Below are 6,392 nucleotides of genomic sequence, written 5' to 3' on the forward strand. Positions count from 1 at the left end.
TGGATAGGGGCCCCAACCACACATTTGTTTTCTTAGTGATTCAAAGTTTTAAACAAAGTCTACGTGGAGGTGACATTGAGACATATACAGAAGAAAATGAACTCAGGTGGATTATTAGATGTCAAGCAGACAGAGAACCTGGTCTCAATGACAAGGCCTCCCTTAAACCTGTCTTGAGAAAGAGAAGGCTTAAAGTATCAACTTGAACCATTTAATAATTTGTTTTTTACATGTAGTAATTGCTTTTTTATATGTAGTGTTTTATATGTAGTTATTTGTACATACACATATATATGTATTTTTTATAGGCATAAATTTTATGTGTAAAAGGTTTTAAGTTAGAACAGTATTGAATAAAATAGGTATATGTTTTATTTATACATCTTGATTGAATGACGTAGTAACTTGTTTCACCAATGAAATGCATTTACACAGTATTTAAAAGGTTGTTTTTTTCCTTTTTGCAAATGTCTGAAGAAGCCGAAAGGTGAAGGCGCTTACATAATAAATTCTGGATTTTATTGTTTATTCCGCGTCTCATTGAAGTTGCTGTTTGCTGCCTTTAACATCTACGTTTGTGGATTATTGTGTCTGTTGCCTCTACCATCTATGTCCATGGACCATAGTGCTTGATTCCTGTGGACGTTCCGATCATTACTGTGGATTATTTAGTTATTTGTATCCACAGGTTTCTCTACCTTCTCGTGTGGTACCTGTTAACTTTTCTGATTTATATTGTTAATATAAAGTTTGGAGATGAGAATTTCTGCATTGGAATCAAGAGGTATTTTACAATCATAGGTGGTTAACTGTAAGCCTGATTTAAATAGAATAGCTACCCCACCACCCTTCTTGGCTACTCGGTCTAGTCTTAGCATGTTATATCCAGGTGGAAGGATTTCATTTCTTTGGTTGCAGGTTTTAACCATGTTTATGTTAAGCAGAGGATATCAAAGGAATAGACTTCTACTAGAGCTTGGAGTTGTGATACTTTGTTGTTTATGCTATGTATATTAAGATGGGCTACTTGGAGGGAGTTAGATGTTTTACTAAGGGAATCAATAGGTGAGTGATTTTGGCTATGAAGAGTGCTAGGAGTTTTTGTTGGGCCTGGGTTATGGTGGATGTCACCATCTTTTAATGGGAGTAGTAATCCTATATAGCATGGGTTAGGGAATTTGTTGTATAGAAGTAGATTTTTTCCTGAGATAAAGAGTGTTATATTTAATATGCAATATTCTATGATACTTTGCAAGTAGGTAGTTGGCGAAGATGTTATATTAGCATGGTTATAAGGAGTGGTAGGGATAGAGCATTGGTTTCCTTATTAGGATAGTGATGGTGTGGATGTAATAGGTATTCATAGGAGGTGAGTAAGTAGGCAAAGGTTAGAGGAAGAAGTAGTAGTGTGAATAAAGGTAGGACATATAATGGGATGGGTGGTTTATACATTGTACGAATTTACTATTGGATGTGTGTAGGTAGAATTTGGAAGTATAAAGGGTGTGGATAAGGAAGTGTGAAAGGTTGTGGTAAGATAGAAGGGAGTGTTAAGAGAAGGCAGATATGAGAGAAGATGAACAGTGGTAAAGTGTTCAGAGAGGAATGGGAAGAGGAAGCGGTGTGGCTAATAATCCTAAGAGTAATTGGAAGAGCAACAGGTGTGGTTTAGTAAGTATAAGAGTAGGACCCCTGGGGGTGGGTGGGAATTGGGGGTAGGGAGAGAAGCAGAGTGAGCCCGCAGGGTGAATGGAGAGGGTTGAGATAGATACAGATGCAGTTATAAAAACAATCAGCAGGACTGACTCTAGAACGTAAGTTGGAAAAGACAGATGTGGGAAAATGATAGTGAGAATTGAGCCTAGAAGAGGTGGATGTGGACAGTAGAATTAGAGGGTAAAGTGAGAGGACGGAATAGCAGTTAAGGGACAACAGGAGAAATTAATGTAAGTATCTGGGCATACGAGATACAAAAGAGAGTATGGCTGGGGTAAGGGAGCCACCTAGTGGACAGGTCTGATATTGTAAGGCTGATAAGAGAGGGAGTTAGAGTACAAAAAGGAAAAAGGTTGCTAGACAAAAGAAGTTTCTAAGGAGGATGGGGGAGAGAGTGTGCAAAGGTATAGTGGGGGGGTAGAGGCTGCTGGCTGTCCTAGCTCAGGACTTTCTCTAACCCTGTAGTATAGGTACAATAGTAGAAAGTCTTTCTGGCAGGAATTATTCCATAAACATTCTTTTACTGGTGTCCTTGAGAGAGGGACTGTAGGGTAGTTACTCAGTGAGGTGAACCGCAGATAATTGGAGAGGGTCCTTTATGTTCCTATAGACTAGTGCAGGAAGTATAAGATGAGCAGGTAACTTAAAGAGGTAAGAGAGAGAAGGTAGGGATGACAAACGGCAGTTATCACATAGCAAGGTATGCTTGCTCAAACATTACACTAATCATTCAGAGACAAATATATTGATAGCAAGATGTCACGTACTTCACTGTGGGATGGTTATTATTTGGAACTGCTAAGAGTTTGTCATTTGTTCTTTTGTATTTCCCTTCCCCCACCCTTAGGCTATTAGATTAGTTGATCTAGTCACACTCTGATCTGCAGCCTTTGCAGCACTGAAATTACATCTTTAGTATGTGCTTGTTTTTGTAAAACTTGGTGGAATGATTATCCCAGTCTTGGCAGTTGGATTTTTTTGTTCGTTTGTTTTTGTTACTTGCTTGTTGCTACATACTTTTTTCCCTTCAGTGGTAATTATATTTCATATGTTCAGAAATAGTGTTGCTTAGAGGTTCTCCTGTTCGATTCTCAGCTGGAGTGCCTTATGTGTGGAGTATGCATGTCCTCCCTGCGGTCGAGTGGCATCCGAAAGAAATGCGTGAATGTGCTATAGTAGTAGTTATTGCTACTATAGTGCAAAATAGTTATCAGATGTGCCACAGAGGTTATACATTTTCAACTCATCCAAAGGTACTTCTAAGGTGGATGACATCAACAGGGCTACTAGATTGGGATGAGGGGAAGTGTGCAGGGTAGTACACAGGTCAAAAATGATATAAGCCAGACAGTACATGATTCACACACACACACACACACACACACACACACACACACACACACACACACACACACACACACACACACACACACACACACACACACACACACTCTCTCACACACATACACTTGCCAGTATTGGGATTATAACTTCTGCCTATCTAGTTATGTCTACTCTAGTGATACACAGTTACTGTATGCACTACAAAGTTTATGGATCTTTCACATGGCCAAGGCTACTGATAACTGCACAGCTGAGTTAAAGTATTACAGGTTGCAGGACGTCTGCCTTTAGTTCCACCCTTACATTGTGCTAGTTCTTTCTATCTTGCACTTCAAATAGCATTATGGCTTGGCACTTCACCGAGTTATTGTATCAATGAGTGTGGCACACCTGGGAGCCATCATCAGTACTCATCCATCACAGAAGTAGCTTCAGTACTTACTAGTTATGTCCACCCTTCCTGGCATGATTAAAGGGCAGTTTTCTATGCATTCACCCATTAACCTGGTACACTTATCCACACTGAGGCACTGTTGCAACTGCCTCATGTACCCAGACAATCCTCCCCTCTAAACTCCAAACACTCAGACCTGTGAGAGTTACCCGTATTTCACCCAATGCGGACATATGCACTCTCCAGCAAAGACTGGACTAGCAGGTCAAGAGGATAAGTTCAACACCTGCACTACACCATGTGAAACACATAGCTCACCATGACACCCATTTTGACAGCCATGACATGCAGTGAAAAGCCACACACCCACCTTCACAGAGGAACTCGATGGGCATTTACCCAAACAGCACAGACCAGCAAGAGAGATACCCACTCAGACACCACAACATGGCACATGCCAAGGGACACATATTAACCTACATAGTGTGCCCATCAACCTAAGCTCCTAAGGCTAACCACTTTGCACAATACAGTGATCATGGGTAACTAAATACTGAGGCACACACATATCCTACTCACTAAGTTGAATATGGAGCAGGTAATAGATAAATATCTATCATATGCCAGCATCCAACACATGACACAGCCAGTCATGGCACTCCACAACAACTATGAGTATCACTCTGTATCCATGTGGGTGTGAATGACTTGGGATATACCTCACTGGACTACATGACAAGAGACATGGTTGACCTCTTTGATTATGTGGTCCAGGCAGGTGTGACAGTAGTCCTAAGTAGTGTACCACCATCAACTAGAATGATGCTGCAGTACTATCAACAGATGATTGACTGCAATATTTGCTTACTTTTTTGTGTCATTCTCAGGGGATCCAGTATCTCTCTGCTTGGGATGACATGATTGACAGAACCCAATGACTTGCCACAGATGTGCTACATCTGTCAATGCTGGGTTTCCAGGTACTGGCTATGTGTCTTGCCACACATATGATGCATTATTAGGCTAACAGCTAGACATGTATGGCATCTGAGGGTCATGCTGCTCAACAGTAGACATCTAACTGTCAGGATGTAGTAACTCAAGGCACTTGGAGTGGAGGACATTAACATGTCTGCTGTAATGGAGAGGTGGTTCACAGAGCAGAGAGCAGCCCTGCAGTATCAGGCTATAATGCATTCACAGCTGTCAGCCCCCAAACAGGGACCACACCACACCTCCACAGGTGATGTTGTCTCCATATTCATTGCAGATAGGAACACCTCCAGACTAGTAGCCCAGCATAATGCATTGGAGATACTTCCAGCACAACTGCTTTGGGGGTAATAGTGCAATCCAGACTATAGCCTGCTATGGGTCCACATCTATGTCCCTAGTCTGTCAATGCACATTCCTCAACAACCTGCCATCTATGATGGTCCAACTCAACACTGACATAGTATGAGACTTCAACTACCCCTCCATCACCTGGAGAAAGTAGCAAAGCACCAGTACAGTGGCCCAACACTTCCTGGGATTCATCATTTCCAATGCCCTGGACCAGCTCATTCTGACCCCCATTAGAGGATGCAACAACCTTGTCCTGTGTTGACTACTTAAATATAGGACTGTTGTTCATCCACAGTTGTCAATCCCTGCATGGTGAGATCCACACAGGCTGTAATCAACATGGAACTGAACATGTCAGCCACACACCCCACAAAGTTAACCACTTTGTAAACCTTTCCAAAGCTGGCTTTGCAGTCATAAAATCAGGGGTGGATGACTCACGGCACCCATGGCAATGGGAAATAGCGCCATGACTGTGGAATCATATACATATGCACTATAAAAAACAGGTACATGAATGCATGGTACTAGCCAGAGCCAACACAACCCAGACACTGTCCTCCAAACACTGGGAAACAATGTGATGGTCCCCTGCCATTACTAAAGTGCACAACAGAGGGATGACACTATTGCAGAGAAAGGTGGTGTCCCATAACTGACGAACATCCTTATTAGCCTGAAACACAACTTGGGATCCCTCATGGAATCCCCTACAGGCCTCTATGAAGGCAGACATGCAGCAGATACAGATGACAGTTGCAAAAGCCTTTGATAGTTACATCAACAACCTCCACAGCATTAAGCACAAGTGCTGTGTATTGCTGCACAATGCTAACACATATCCTGAGACAGCAGATATTGGCCACAGTCTTGGAAACACATTCAGTGCTAGTTTTACCCCTCTCTCCCCCTCCACAAGTGAAGTGTTGAGTGAATGTCTTCTCACATGTTGCATCCTGTTTCTGTTCTAGGTGTCTGTGTGTCACCAGAATGTGGCCTTGCAGCAAGGCCAAGGGGTATGGCAGTGTGGTAACACATCCACCATGTCTTCGGCAGGGTACAGCTGTAGCTACATGGATTTTCCAGGTCTGTAAAACAGTGATTGCATATTCCTCAGATATTATTGTGCTGAGGGTTGTACATAGGTATATGCTGATTTACAGCATCTGTTGTAGAGTAGAGAATGGTACATGTTGTTGTTTGGACACACCTCCGATTGCTAATAACCACAGCCACAGGGGATATTCATCAACTAAACACACTGAGATTACTATTCACACACACACACACACACACACACACACACACACACACACACACACACACACACACACACACACTTGTCAGTACTGAGATCTATAGGTTCCTTGCTTCATAGGTGTGTGGTAGGTGAATGGGTCTGAAGGCTCTACAAGTCTAGCCCAAGTGAATTCCCAGGCATCAGGCCACATGACAATAGTCCCCAGTGTGGCTCAGGAGTATAGTCACTGGAGTGGTCCCCAGGGGTGGGTATTGTATTCCCCAATCTACTCATCCAGATTTCTGTTGTGGGTGGCCAGTGATGTGCACTGCTTCACATGTATGTGATTTA

Source organism: Protopterus annectens, chromosome 3.part0, assembly GCF_019279795.1.
Source record: "Protopterus annectens isolate FY-2018-M chromosome 3.part0, PAN1.0, whole genome shotgun sequence".
Classification (NCBI taxonomy): domain Eukaryota; kingdom Metazoa; phylum Chordata; order Ceratodontiformes; family Protopteridae; genus Protopterus; species Protopterus annectens.